Source organism: Xenopus laevis, chromosome 6L, assembly GCF_017654675.1.
Source record: "Xenopus laevis strain J_2021 chromosome 6L, Xenopus_laevis_v10.1, whole genome shotgun sequence".
Lineage (NCBI taxonomy): Eukaryota > Metazoa > Chordata > Amphibia > Anura > Pipidae > Xenopus > Xenopus laevis.
In genome coordinates this window covers 133,478,762-133,494,900 of record NC_054381.1, presented here as the reverse complement: position 1 = coordinate 133,494,900, position 16,139 = coordinate 133,478,762, and the positions used below count along the sequence as shown (strand labels likewise).

General features: G+C 41.8%; 1 protein-coding gene across 9 annotated transcripts in view; it reads left to right on the top strand.

Annotated features, from left to right (window-relative positions):
- pag1.L (phosphoprotein membrane anchor with glycosphingolipid microdomains 1 L homeolog) overlaps positions 1 to 16,139 on the top strand; it is a 99,349-nt gene that overhangs the window by 43,480 nt on the left and 39,730 nt on the right. The gene's annotated exons all lie outside the window — the stretch shown is intronic.

The following is a 16,139-nucleotide window of genomic DNA, read 5'->3' as shown; positions in this document are numbered from 1 at the left end:
TCCCTTATCTCACCTAGTTCTAGTAGCTAGATCAGTAACTGCGAATTATTTCTTTTTTTATTTCATAGGTTTTTTCCATCGTAAAATCTGTATCGATTTATCCCAACATAAAAATTTATCAACTCAATGCTGAAGGCAAAAACAGGAGAAAATTATATTTAATAAGTCCGGCCTAATGCCAGGGCCTCCATCAGAACAGGCCTTTAGGGCTCCACTTACAAAATAATGAATGTGACTTTGTAAATTATTGCTTCAGTGCCGGCCGCTTTTGTCATTCATTATATAAAGCGGGTTTTGTTTTACAGTGAAGGTATGTCACAACAGAATGACATCCCTTGATGAGTTTTATTTTCTATGAAATGCTGTTCCCAATATATTTAGTGTTTCCACCAGAAAGCGTCAATAGAATTTTGTGGCCAAGAGTTTTCATTGTTGTAGAAGTTCTAGCCTCCTACTTTTGTAGAAAAGAAAAAATTTTGTGTTCCCCTGTTTTATATGTATTAATCCTGGAACCCGTGTGTTACAGTGTCTTAAGACAGTGCTGTCCAACTAGTGGCCTGTGACCCCCCCCCCCTGTTTTGGTACCCACCACATGAAAGTCTGCCTGCTATGATCCCTGTGTGTGCCATACTCTGCATGCCCTATGCTCCTTGTGTGTGCCGTACTCTCTGTCCTATGCTCCTTGTTTGTGCCATATTCTGCCTGTCCTATGCTCCTTGTGTGTGCCATACTCTGTCCTATGTTCCCTGTGCGTGCCATCAGGGGGGGACAGGGGGGAGAGTTGTAGGGGGCCCCGAGGGTAGGGTTGCCACCTTTTATAAAAAAAATTACCGGCTGCTGGGGGCGGGGCCTCAAAGGGGCTGGACGTGACGTCAAAAGGGGCGGGGCACACCACGGGCACCACGGACGATAGAAGCAAAAGAAAAGGTAAGTTGGGGGCGATTGGGGGCAGGCCGAGGGCTCCTTTTGATCGTATTACAAATTTACCGGCAGTTACATTGCCGGTAAATTTGTAATACCGGCCCCGGCCTTGGCAGGTATTTTACCGGCTAGGCCGGTAAAATACCGGCCGGGTGGCAACCCTACCCGAGGGTAAGGGGGGCCTGGCCACGCCACACTTACTTGATTAGCCGGGCCCCCCATCTTTCTGAGAGCTGCTGACTTCGGGAAAGCATGGACGTTTAAGGGGCCCTGGCCACCAATTTTCTTATAATGTGTGTGGGGGGGCCTGGCCACCAATTTAGGCCACCAATTTTTTTTTCTCATGTGGGGTCCTAGCCATCAATATTTTTATTGGGGGGGCCCTGGACTTCGCGAAGGAATGGACGTTTAAGGGGCCCTGGCCACCAATTTTCTTATAATGGGGGGGCTGGCCACCAAATTTTTTTTTCTCATGTGGGGTCCTAGCCATATTGGGGGGACCCTGGCCACAAATGTTTTTTTTATGGGGGGCCCTGACCACCAATATCTTTTAATTTTTTATTAACATGTGGGAACCCTAGCCACCAATATTTTTTTTGTTTTTTTACTGTGTGGTGGGGGGCGAACTTGTGGGGTGGGGAGGGCGGACCTGTAGGTGGGGCTTGGGGGCCCAGGAAATTTTGTCGTATGGGGCCCTGCGATTTCTAATGGCGGTCCTGCGTGCCATACTCTGCAGGTCTGTGTGTGTCATATTCTACCTTCCCTATGCTCCCTGTGTGTGTCATACTTTGCCTGCCCTATGTTCCCTGTGTGTGCCATACTCTGCAGGTCTGTGTGTGTCATACTCTGCCTTCCCTATGCTCCCTGTGTATGTCAGGAGTGGGCAACACTGCCTTCCATTATCATCCCTCCACCATGTAGGCCAGAAAAATTCCAGCCCTCAGTACCACAGAAGTTGGACAGCACTGCCCTAAGACATGTACTCTGGTAGAGGAGCCCATAACCAACGCTAACTTTCTGCATACGGATAATTACTTGGGTAAGAAGACTTTGAGCAAGTCTTGGGTTTCCCCCGGGAACTGCAGTTGTCTTCCACACTCCAAAAAACAAAATACAGGCAGGTTAATTGGCTGAATGAACCCTAGTGTGTGCGTATGTTGTGTGAATGTTATAGGGAAATTAGGCTGTAAGCACCACTGAAGCAGCGAATGATGAATAATCTTTGTAAATCAGAGTCAAGCTCCAGTTCTATTTAAACCCCTTAGAGAACAATGTTTCTAATTTCCAAATCCAAAATGCCTTCCTGCATAGAAGTGTTTCTTGTTATGCCTCCTCCCTTCTACAAACCTTCAGGAGTCTGCCATCCCATATATAACATGCACATGTTAGTTGCAAACTAATGTTGGCCCAAAGTGTCTTTTAATATGTCAGGGTATCGGACACAGTAATGTAATCTGATTTCAGCACTGATTTATTCCATAGGTAAGGCATATTTTATCTGCTGCATCTTCCCAAGGGATAATAATAAAGCTGTAGACTAGAAGAAAAGATAATTATTTTTAGTTCTTCCCAATGTAATTTTGCATGGGGCGCTTTTTGTACATTAGGGTTCATTTAGTGCCTCTGCTACACATCCGTGGACCACAGAGGATCGGCAAAGGCTTTCTAATAGAACTGCCCAACAGATTAGATTAGTGCACATAAGCACATGAAACACAGCCACTAATGTGCTTTAAATTCAGCCCAAGAAATCTTGTCAGCCAGGCTCCCTTGGCACTGGAGAGCAAATCAATCCAATCTCTGTCAGGCTTCTGCTAGGAATGTAAATGCTCTCCCAGCCAGGAAAGGTCAATGAGCTTCACGTGGAGCATCTCTTAACCCTTTCAGTTGCCTGAAGGCCTGTCGATAATTTGTAGAATGGTGCAGAGAACTGATAAATGAGGATGCAACATAATCCCTTTTGGGACAACGTTGGGTTTTAGCTGTCACTTCGCTTTGAACTCCCAGCTGTGTCCCTGGAAAAGACAATAATGGAATTTGAAGAGATGGTTCCTGCTTATATTCCTTGTGCCCCGTGGTATCATTGAGCGATAGTATATAGTTTTAATCATTCTTTGTTATTCATTATATGTTATGGCCCTTTGATCCACTGCCCTCGATATGCAAATCAGCGCTTGCTAATTGTGGCTCTACCAGGGGAAAAAGTGATGGTTTATTAATGAAATGCATCTGGCTGTGTTTTAATGCAAATGAGACAAATGATAATGGCAGTTGGAATCCAGAACTTCCCTTAATGTATTGCATCTTTATTTGAATGCATCTTTATCTGTATGAGAAAGCAAGTAGGGATTATAAAAGAACACAAATCTGTACCCAGTTTGGCATATATGTAACTAGCAGAATGAAGCACCAGACACTTTACTTTAGGGATGCACCAAATCCAGGATTTGGATTCGACCAGGATTCAGTCGATTCCTTCTGCCTGGCCAAACCGAATCCGAACCTAATTTGCAAATGCAAATTAGGGACAGGGAGGGAAATCGCCTGGCTTTTTGTCACAAAACAAGGAAGTAAAAAAAGTTTTCCCCTTCCCACCCCTAATTTGCATATGCAAATTAGGATTCGGTTCAGTATTCATCCGAATCTTTTGAAAAGGATTCGGAGGTTCGGCCAAATCCAAAATAGTGGATTCGGTGCATCCCTAGTTTACTTGCATAATAAACTAGATCATTTATATAGTTTACAGTAAATGGATTTGATTTGGGATCAATGGATGGTGAGGTTGGTTGAAATGTGTGGCCTCAGCAGAGCAACCATTAGTTGTTATTTATAGCCAAAATTGTAGTTGTGGGCTCACAAATTTCCCAGCAATCATTGTACAAATCCCCATTTGTTAAAGGTACTTGAGTCAACATGTTACTTGCACGTCCTTATAGTTGTACTTAGTGCTGCTGTCTTTCTCCTGTTCCAAATTGAGCCCTACTCCTATGGATGAAGGTGGGAACCTTTGAGCTACCACCACCTCTGGACTTTTCACTAACTGGACTTTGGACTTCGAAGGGGAACTAAAGTCTAAAATAGAATAATGCTAAAAATGCTGTATTTTGTATACTAAACATAAACATGAACTAACTGCACCAGAAGCCTTATTAAACAAATGATTTATGCTTTCAAAGTTGGCCACAGGGGGTCTCCATCTTGTAACTTTGCTAAACTTCTTTGGAAGACCAAGACCATGCACATGCTCAGTGTGGTCTGGGCTCAGTTGGGCGGTTAAGCTTAGGGATCGTCATAAATGATCAAAACAGTACAAAAGTCAAATAACATCTGCCATAGAAGCTGAAACAGCGGGTCTGATTAATCAGAATATGCAGACTGCACTTGGTCTGCGGATATGAATCTCTACACAGTCTCCGACTGCTCTACAAGGAAACAAACAGAGCTGCTCGAGTTCTGGGAAGTAAGGTGGAGGGGCTCCCCCTGCCGTTTGATCATTTCCCTGCAAAGCAGTTATTGACCGTCGGAAGTTTCCTATCTGCAGCTGTCAGGGCAAGTAAAATGAAGGGGGACTTTCACTGCATACAGTCAGGTTTCTCATAAAAACGGTACACCACATTTTTTACTTAAAGTATATTGGAGACACTGTAGGTTTCTTTTTCATTAAAGAAAGTAAAAATTGGATTTCGTCTTTTGCCTTTATATCCCTTTTAACACATCTAACTTCAGTTGCTTTAGAAACAACTCCCCCCCCCCTGGCATCTGCAACAATGCTGGAATGTTATCCAATGCTCAAACTAGGTTAGGGGGGTCTCTAGGGAAGAGAAGCTCTTTACCCAAAAGAATCAACATTTCTGCCACCTGAGGTATGTGCTTACCTTCCTGATTCCAGAAGGAGTGTCCTGTCCATACAGACCCCACCCAGAAACCTTATTGACCTGGTAATAACATTATTCCCCAACTCTTGAGTCTGTTCCTAATATTTGAGGCATAATGTCGTTACCAGGCCAGAAAGGTTGCAATTCAGCTTTTAAGAACTGAAAATTGTCTTGGTATGAGAGTCACATATCTATTTGGTAGACCTAAACGGATAAAAATCTAAAAATATTTTACTGGAAAAACTGTAGACATTTACTGCCTAATAAAATGGCTGAACCAAGAATATGCAAAGGAAAGTCTTTAAACAATCTGGTAAATAAATGTCAAGCTACAAATCCCCGCACTAGTTTTATTGTTCTACAGGAGATAATGCAAAGCGAGTCAATAGAAATAGGTGTTGTCTGTTTAGTTGCCGCATAGGATTCTGGCCGTGTGCCACACAACGTGAGTGCAGAAAGAGATTGATCTTGTGTTGACAAGTGTCTCAGACAGGGGCAGACGTGTCATTTGTGCACTTTGTGTTTTTGCTGTAAGTTGATTATTAATGATTTTTTTAGAAGCATGATCTTGTTCAATAAATAATAATTACACGTATTTGCAGCAGCGTAACATAGGTTTTTACCTTGTTGGACTCGATAAGCCATTTATGCTTCCTTCAACGATGTGGTACCTTGGGCCACCAACACCAGCAGATTGGCAACTGTTTAAGTGCAGGGTTCTTCATGTATCTATTTATACTTTTTATTTGTCATTTTGGAGCTTCCAGGCGATCTCCGATCAATGATCATGAGCAGTGTCATGCCACCTACTCTTCAAGGCACTCTGGGAAAAGAGCAGGTTTGCTGCTCATTTATTTCCATGCTTTGTTTAGTAAGGTTGGCCACTGAGATGAGGCTCCTAAAGTTGATGGACTTCAATCGATTTAGTCCTGAGCATCAGAAGCACAGTATGAGCACTACATGAGGACACACTTGTTGGCAGTTAAGATGATATATGCTAGAGTCCTGCGCAAGTCCATTTTTTGGAACCCGTACCTGCAACCCAGACCCACAACCTGCATTCGCACCTTATCCATAACCCGGACCCGTGACCCGCTGACCATCAAGAATCAGGAAGTGATGTCATTGTAAACCGGAAGTGGCACCATCGGAAGTAGGCGTGGTCAGAAAAAAAGGAGTAAAACAGGAAGTGCTGTCATTGTAAACCGGAAGTGACATCATCGGAAGTAGACATGATCAGAAAAAAAAAGTAAAAATCTATATTGAGAAGACCTGCGGCCCATAGAACCACCGACCCACGTCTATACCTGTACCTGGAACTTCTACCCGCAACCCGCAGGGTATTGCAGGTTTTTGTGGGTACCCTACCCACTGCAGGACCCTAATATATGCACATTATGAGATGGAGGTGACATGTCCAGCAACAAGTCAGTAGCACAATATTCACCAAACAATGGTGGATAGAAGACTTTCTTATTTTAGGGGCAATATACATCTATGTTCAGCATGACTAAATAAGTAGGGCTTAGTAGGACTTAAACAGGGGTCTTATAATAATCTTAACAAATTCTTTAGTTTATAGACTGGGTGAGTAGCAAGCCTACTGTTTCCTTCCCCCACCAATGTTCATAATGTAGCAAGCAATTCAGATTGTAAGCAGAGTGTATAACAGAGCGTACAAATTAATTGCCTCCTGCAGCTAAAAGTGATTATACTGGGTATGAGCTGAAAATACGACCTATATACAGTAGAAAGGAAAACATCAGCAGGCAGTTCGGAGCACAAATGGATAAACAAAGTTCCAGACATTCCATTAATATTTTTGGAACAAAAACCTCACTGTATTTTGCTATTGGGGTCATACATACGTACATATAACAATGCCTGAAAGGTTGCAAACTCTTAAGATTTCTGCATAAATGTGACCTAAAATGTGGTGGGCTTTTTTTTTACAGTCATGAACCAGATAAAGAGAATTCAGTTAAATAAACAAAACGTTGCCACACACAAATATGCCACTTTGGATAATTTTCCACAATATATACATGAACAAGTGCAATGTTTAACTGAATCCTCTATCTAATTATGTGAGAAATGTGACCCTCTAGGATTCTCCGTTAATTTGAAGGGGAAATTAGATGTGTTTCTAAATCAGATGTAAATATGAGGGGTCTTGAGGGATATATGGGTCTTCACTAGCCAAGTCTGATCTTAACACAGGTTTGTGGAAGTGTCATGTTGTGATTTGAACTAAGGACATTTCTGATGATGTCCAAAAAATGGTTATTAATGCTCCTTGGGTTGGAAAAAGTTACAGAACTATTTCTTAAGAGTTTGGACTTAAAGGAGAACTGAACCCCCCATTGGCCCCCCTCCCTGCACAGACTTACTCACAGAGTGAGTGCAGCGGAGCGCTCAGGCGCCATCTTCTTCTCTTTGGTAATCTTCTTTCTCCCCTTCGGCAATTTCCGTCTCTTTCAGCGCATGCACAGTTGTTGCGAACCGGAAGATTACTCCAAATGCGTGTGGTTTAAAAACAGGGAGTGGTGAATACCGGTTTCTATTTTTGGCCCTCCACCACGTAGGCCATAAAAATTCCAGCCCTCAGTACCAAAGAAGTTGGACAGCACTGCTTTAGACCGATTTGGAAGCTTATCTGCTAGTGTATGGGGCCCTCTGACGTGCCTCCCAGACAGATATCTGTCAGGTTTGATTTTCCTGCCTGATTGAGGACTGTATTGGCTAGTTGATGCTGTTCTCATCCGTAGGTCCAAACAATCTGATTAGCCCATTATTTCCCGCCTTTTGGTGAGCATAACTGGGAAAGGGGGTGACCTTGCCAAACGAGTGTTTGGCCAGCTTAATACTCGTAGATCTAAAAAAAAAACAGGCAAATAGCTAAAGAACTAAAGGCCTCTTTATTCTTGGGAAATGTCATGGTTCATGAGTCCACCATTAGGTGAACACTGAACAACAATGGTGTGCATGACAAGGTGCCAGGAGTAATCCACAACTATCCAAAAGAAAACATTGCTGGGCATCTACACGAATAAGTCAGAAGCATAACAGAAGACCGTTCTGTCAATGGATAAGACCAAAATAGAACTTTTTCGCTTAAATTAATAGTGTTATGTTTGGTGGCAAATGCTGCATTCCAGCATAAGAACCTTATCTCATCTGTCAGTCATGTTTGTGGCAGTATTGTGGTTTGGGCATATTTTGCTGACTTTGCTGGCTTGTTTTATTGACGGAACTATGAATTCTGAATTGTACCAGCAAATCTTGTAGGAGAATGCCAGACTATCCATAAACTCGAGTCAAGAGAAAGACTATAGAAATCCTATAGAAATGTTGCAAAAGGCCTGAAGGAGGCAGTTCATCCAACATCCCTGGTGGAGTTGAAGCTTTTCTGTTGGGAAGAATGGTCTAAAACACTTCCAAGCCGATGTCCAAAACGTATATAAAACCTTTTTTATATAAGAGGAAATGTTGCAGGCCCAGGGTACATGTTAAGTCAAACAAAAGTGTCTATAAATTTGTTTGTCTAACATCTGGGGAAGCTCAAAGTCACATGGGAAATCTCTCTGAAATATAATTAAGTGTGACTAAAATAGGGAATAGAAACCAGAAATATCATGTAGTCAAATGATACAAATTTGCATCTGCAGGAAGATTTGTGCAAAGGAAGCTCACACGCCTACTGCTCAGTTATTGCTTTAAAGAATGCCTTTAATATGTTCTGTTTTCTTTATTTTATTATTATTAATAACAATAATGGGAGGTTGGTTACTGGTGCAGGGAAACACGGAGTCTGATCATTTCTGAACAAAGGCCTTGGGATTGTGGCATGAACGAGATGGTGAACTCTAAGGGGCAGATTTATTATACAATGTGAAATATAGAGAAAACATTTGCCACACATTGCCAGGCTTTGCATGTTAAAAACAGTGCATTTTCCATCGTGACTTCCAGTGGAACTTACAGGAAGTGGCGTGAAATAACTGTCAAATCTGGGGTTCGGACTGCGTAAAATAAAATACACCTTGATGCATTCCCATTTATTTTACACAGCTTTTAATAGTAGTTTTCTTCATCAAATTTTGTTTTACACTACTCAATAAATTAGCCCCTGAATGTTTCTTGCTTATGGGCTAGTGCAGAGGGTTGACCCTGTCCCCGCCCAACACAACAGAGATAAGCTTAAGGGGCTGCATTGGGGCCAGTGAAATTTGCTACATTTTCAAGATGGCACCTGCAATTCTCACAAGACTGTGTCATTATGTGGAGCATGGTACCTCCTCGTTAGTGGTGCCCCACGTCATTACATCAATGTTATTAGCCAAACTTACAGTGCATCATGGGGAGCAAGAAGCTACTGTTGCAAAGGAGTGTGGAAAAGGTTAAAGGATAAGTAAACCTTTAAAATAAGCAAATGTACAATTGAAAGAGGGCTGCTCTGATGTTCTTCTGGTTAGGAAAAACATTAGAAACCCCAGATAACTTTTTTAATTTCTTTCCTATCCATAAGAACACCGAGCCCCCCTGCAAAATATATTTACGGGTCCCCCTTCCCCCTAGTGTGCAACTCAAATGATGTACGTGAGTTCCATCCTAACGTCAGATGACTGCTATTTTAGCCTTACCAATATAATTACTAATCAAAATCCTAGCAAAAGATGTAAACCAGAATAAAATATGCAGGCAACTGTAAATTCCACAGCTGAAAAACATACTACTACATGGGCTTCCCATTAACATAAAGCAGGACTGCTGCTTACAATGGGTATTGGACTGGGGGGCCCATGAGACTGCTACCCCAGGGCCATTAGATATATATATTAGACATTAGATATATATATATATCCAGCAGTAGAAGTGCATATGTCAACTAGGTGCGTCTGCCATATCCCTAGAGTCTTTTTCCGTCACCTTTACTGCTCTACCTTTCCTCCTGTGCCGCACTTTTACCGTTTTCTGCGTTCCCTTATTTTTGTACTCATTATTTTATTACCCTTACTTTTACATTCAGTTTTTCTGTCTTGCTACTTTTCTGCTGTTGTACTCGTCTTGATCTGTCCCAGATGCAGATAACAAGGAGGTACATACCTCCCAACATTTAAAAAACAGAAAGCGGGACAAAAAGATCTGCCACAAGGCCACACCCCCTAAATACCACATCCATTTTACAAAATTTGGCAGGTTATGAAAAGTTTGAACACATTTCTGGGGGTTTTAGGGTCAGGTTTTATGTACAGTTTTGGCAATGAAAGTAAAATTGCCCTTTAGGGCAGAGACACGTGTGGAGATTCGGGGAGATTAGTCGCTCGGCGACAAATCGCCTCTTCTTCGGGCGACTAATCTCCCCGAACTGCCTTCCCGCCGGCTACAATGTAAATCACCAGCGGGATGGCACTCGGAGTGCTTCGTTTTCAGAAATTGTCCGAAGTTTCCTCATGAGGCGACTTCGGATTACTCAGAATGCTATCCCTAGCTGGCAGGAAGGCAGTTTGTGGAGATTAGTCATCCGAAGAAGAGGCAATTTGTCGTCGGGCGACTAAATCTCCCCGAATCTTCACTGGTGTGTCTACACCGTTTCCCCAAGAGACCTGCTTATTAAAGTGTTAAAATGTATCTAAGTGCAGCTGTCAAGTGTTCTGGTCTCTCTGCCAAAAGCCTCTTATTTAATTTAATTTCAGAAATACTCTTATCTTTTTCTGGCTGTTCAGAGTAGGAGATCAAACAGAAACTTGGGACATTTCAGTAACAATCCAGGACTGCGGGTTGAGCTATCAAATTTGGGACTGTCCCACGAAAAACAGGACAGTTGGAAGGTATGGAGGTAATACATAGGAGAGGGACCCGAGGGGTCAAGTAAAATTAACAGACACAGCCACACATGCAAGGGTGGAAAGTATTGTCAACTGTAGTACAGCTATTTCCGACCCCTGCTCCTCACCCGATTGTGATAATTCATGTGAAACAGGATCAGGCACCAAGTTAGAGGAAATCTGTGATAAGAGGGCGCCTTTTACCTTTCTCCCAAAATATGTTTGTCTCCCCTGGGATAGAGGAAGGCCAGAGGAATGTACAGGTAAAGGGAATGCAAAAAAAAAAAAATCTTGGTAACTTTGTTAATCACAGACTTGCCTGGTTTGGCAGGGTCAGTCCTATAAAGATCTAAAGCTGGCACTGGGGGCTGGGCTTTTAGGATAACTCAGTACTTGTAGTATTTTATCTTTACCGGGCCCCTACCACTGCCCCCCCCCCCTCCACAGCTGCAAGGTCTGTGTCCCCCTGGTTATGCCACTGTCAGAACAGCCCTCTTTCTTCCTTCACTACTTGGTGGTCAGAATGATGAATAAAAAAAATGATTCATGTAAATTGCTTAGAAGTCCACTTTCATAATTGTAACGTTTACTTGTTTACAGATGAGCCACATTCAAATGTAAAGAGAGTTGGGGAGCAACACAATTAAATTTGATAGAATTTAATTAAAAGTAGGGAGGGGTGTGTGTATGGATGCTGGGTTTTCATTTGGAGGGGTTGAACTTGATGCACTTTGTCTTTTTTCAACCCAATTTAACTATGTAACTATAACTAACTATGTAACAAGCATGAAAAAGCTCATAGGAATAGTAAATAAGGGCACTGATTAGTGGTTTGGTAGCATTATGTGGACATGCAGCCTGTAGAAGGCTCTGTCTGAGTAGTTCACTTGGATTTTTTTTGCCTTAAACATTTGCCTACAAACCAGGAATTTAAAAAAATGAGCACCTGATTTAAGGCCACTGGGAGCAACATTAAATGAGTTGGTGAGCAACATCACTGGTTGGGAATCACTGCTTTAAAAGGAGACGCCTCAAAAATCAGCTTGAATCTGCTTGTATTTATACATTGGTGTATTTATGCCACAAAGTTATTTTCTTAATGTGTGGCCTCGGCTTTATGTAACCACCATGTCCTCTCCTCTAGCAGAACACTTTTAATTTGTTTCTCATAGACCAACAGAAATAATGTATAAATGTATACAAGGGAAAAATGCTGCAGGAGTACCAGGGTCCAGAGCCTTTTTACATATTGTTGAGACACTATTCTACTGCCCGATATACTCTTCTAATACAATTTTCTAAAGGGGAAATAGACTTTTTTTAATGTCCTTTTTATGCAGCTGTTCAGAATTCTGCTCTTAGTGGGGTCCTGGAAGTTATAAGTTTGTAGGTTGTCCAGTTACTAATCCTGCATTAAGTTATACGGAGGAATTGCTGTCTCTTGTAATCATTTGCAGATCCAGTCGTATGGGCAGTTCTTTTGCTTTGGCATTGCTTTCTAGTTCGCTTACATGTTATAATGATCGGACTTTCCCACACTACAATTATTTGTTTTTTTACACAAGTACATAATGGTTTCTCATAGCCGTATGGGACTGGAGTAGAAACAAATGCACCCTGTCCCCCAGACACACTCAAAACAGATGCTTCCAGCTGTTACTCACAATCTGCCTCCACTGAACAAAGCACATATGTTACATATACCCGGCACATCTCCCAGGGTCATTAGAATTAAACTAGTCATGCGTGTGCCAACATCTCTATGGTCCTGACAGATATCTATGTACTATCAGTTTATTCTGACATTGGACAGGTTTAAACATTTCATTTTCCTACACATCATATAGGTCAGTGCATGCTACCTCAGCCTGCTATTACTTTTCTGTTTTAATCCCTAGTACTTGCCTCTCCTTCACTCTGTTATAAAGTAGTATAAATGCAAATGAGCTCTGTTTAAACAAGATCTCCTCCCCCAGCCTGTCTCCGTTTTACAGATAAGGACGATTTCATTATACAAGTGGGTTAGGGTTACCACCTGTCTGGGTTTCGACTCGGGACAGCCTGGTTTTTCAAAAGGGCTGTCAAAGTCAATACTGTCTGCAAAATTATGCAAATTAGGAAATTCGGACAGGGCTCTCCCTGATTGGTCGATACTGTGTTAAGGTGGCCATACACGGGCCGATTAAAAGCTGCCGACAGACCGTGACGGCAGCTTATTGGCCCGTGTATGGGGCCCCACGACGGGCTTCCCCGATCGAGATCTGGCCGAAAGTCGGCCAGATCTCTATCGGATGGGACGAAAAATCCCGTTGGATCGCGGCTGCATCTATTCGTTGATGTGGTCCCGCGATCCGACCGGCCATTACTATTTGTTAGGATCCAAACAGATCAGCCCGATATTGCCCACATCAAGGTGGGCATATTGGGGAGAGATCCGCTCGTTTGGCGACATCGCCAAACGAGCGGATCTCTGTGTATGGCCACCTTTATGGTATCACCCCCTGAAATCATGTCCCCACACTGGATGTCACCTATCCCTCCACTGTGACATCACTGTCTGCCCCCCTGTCCAGAGTTTCAGAAGCAGAAATGTGGCAACCCTAAAGTTGCTTAACTTCATTTAAATATAAAGAAGCAGTAAGTTATTATTATTAACTTGTATTTTTAGAGCACCAACTTACAGTATTGTGCATTTCTGTATATTGGCCCATGGTCATATGTTGCAGGAGGCCCTAGATTGGAATTCATTATATTTATATTTACTGGCCCCAGTTCAATGCTAAATATAAAGTGATAGGCTGGGAAGTCATCCAAGGAGTAGGGGTCAAATCCCTAAGTTGATTTTATTCCCACCTAATTCAATTTGAGTTCATAAGAATGAAAAGAGCTGTGGGTGTGAGATTTTGTGGTTAGAGTGGGAGGAAGTCTTACTAGAAACACATTGAACTCTGGTACATGATTGCCATTGTGTATTTTTTTTTCTGTGTGAAATTGAATACAGCAGAGAGAGAGTGAGCTGTTTATTGTTGTGCAAAGGTACACTGCTTGAGTGGGGAGGAGATAATACAAAGCCCTCTACTGTTATTTCTCTAGAGTGTTGTGTAGTTAAATAGGCAAACATTTTGTGTCAAAGGTTTTACTTAGTTTTGTGAGAAAAAGCTAAAAGGAAATGAAAGAAGAGAAGGGGAAGAAAGGGCTGGGAAAGGGGGAAAGAAACGAGTAGGGAAACCACCCAACAAAGTTACTCAAAGTTCATGAGATGGTTTAGCTATTTATAAGTCCCAGGCACTAAAAATGTTAATATCTCATTTAGGAGAAAGTCATTTATTTTATCAGAAGTCCAAAGGAGGCTGACGGGAAATTTCTGAAGTAACACAAGTTAGTACACGACTAAAAGGGGTTGTTCACCTTTACCTCAGCTTTTAGTACGATGTAGACAATGATATTTTGAGACAATTTGCAGTTGGAATTCATTCATGGTTTTTTGAATTATTTTGCTCAGCAGTTTGGGAATTTCAGCTGCTATCTGGCATGATAGAGTAGTTGCTAACAAAATAATCTCTCTGGGCAGAAGTGTAATTCATTTTTCAGTGAGATAAGTTGCTTACACTTCCATCAATCACAATATCATTAGTTTTTTTTACTGCCTTAGCCTAGCAGCTAACTCCAGGGATAGATATAAAATTAGGGAGGTTTCCTTTAAGAATCATTAAGAGTAACCAGGTCCTAACCACCATAATCCAGTTAAGAGCTTTCTGAAACACTTTGAACACTATCCAGTGGGATTCTAACATCAAAGCAATGGTCATCCCTTGCAAAGTAGCCTTGAAAGTGCAGTTAATCTCCCCAGGGTGGTGGGTGGGGGGCTTGCACGCATGGCAGGGGCCCCAGAATGAGCTTTGCAGTATGGGCAGGGGTCGGAAGGGTCCCGAGAAAGCAGCCCCGGTGGGCCCAGGGCCCCCAGTCCAACCCTGATCTCCCCAGCCTTAAGCACAACCACCTGGTTGTCCATTGGTGGTACCAGCCACTACTGCTCTTATACCCGCTGGCTATCTTATAAGTAACATAATAAGTTAGGTTGAAAAAAGACACACGTCCATCAAGTTCAACCTTTTAAAGTCTCTTTTAACCTGCCTAACTGCAAGATGATTGAGAGGAAGGCAAAAAAACCCATTTGAAGCGTCTCTAATTTGCCTCAGAGGGGGAAGAAATTTCTCCCTGACTCCAAAATGGCTAGTCCCTGGATTAAATAGTATAGAATTATAAGAGAAACTTGGGAATAGCCAGCTTGTAGCTGCCCAATACAAGGAGGGGTCCCTATAAAACTTTCCCTGAACTTTCCCAGTGAACAAATGCACCTAAACAGGTGACAAACTCAATGACAGAGTTGCAGCCAAGAAGTGCAGGATCGACTAACTATCTCAGCATGCAGTTAGAATATTTTAAGTGATTTCCCCAGTTGAAATGTGGACATCATTTGAAGGGTTATTTATCGAAATTTGGGTGTTCGTTTTTTATACCTTGAATGAATTCTCAAATCGAATCGAAAACTCAAATGAGAAAAAACTGATTCTGCAAGTTCGAGTCCCACAACCCGAAACCTCTAATTGAAAACCCTCCTAAAAAACTTAAAGACCAGGCTGTTAACATCTTCAAATGGTTCAAGGGGACCTCTGCTGTTGACTTCTACATGACCTCAACAGGTTTTAGATGTTGTATTTTCGGATTCAAGCTATTTACAGGGTCGGGGTTTAATAAATCTCGAAAATTCAAGGGTTTTTTTCCCCAAAAAATTTCCCAAAAAATACTCAAACTCGAATTTTCGTGGAAAATACATGCGAACCTTAACTCTTGGGTGTGGTCTATATATTATGGCTAAATAGTTGGTATGGGTTTTTAATCTGAGGCAAATGTTATTACTGTGCAGACACTAAGGCAAGTCCTACAATGTCAACCAAGAAATGTTCTTTGTTTTTGTCAGTTAGATACTAAATAAGCACCTTTGCTTGGATGTGTGGTTTAACAGCTGTGGTCAAGTGTTTTCTGTTTCTACAACGGCTAGAGAAGGTTGTTATGGAAATGTTTATCCCCTTACCAATTACATAGACACAATTGTTGAGGAAGTCTAATTACATGGCGTGAAAAGGTTGAGAGGGTTTCCATTTAGCAGTAAAAATATATAAATATGTTCAGTGCAGTTGGTCTTCCTTTACCATAAAATAGATTTACAGCAAGTTTTTCAGGTTTGAATAGAGTTTCCGATATTTAGATATTGATACCCTGAGTTGTGTTTGATATTTTGATATTGATACACTGGCTTGTGTTTAATGCCCTGTGCCATTCATATGTGAAATAATGATTTTTTTTTTTTTTTGTTTTAATTCTTAAATGAAACCTGGAGAATTGCGTGGTCCAGAAAACTTTTTGATTCTTGTTAGTTACTTGTATTTGTACTGGGACACACTGGGGACAAGAGAAGAGCTGGTTTTATTTTATTAAAACTTGTTCATGACAA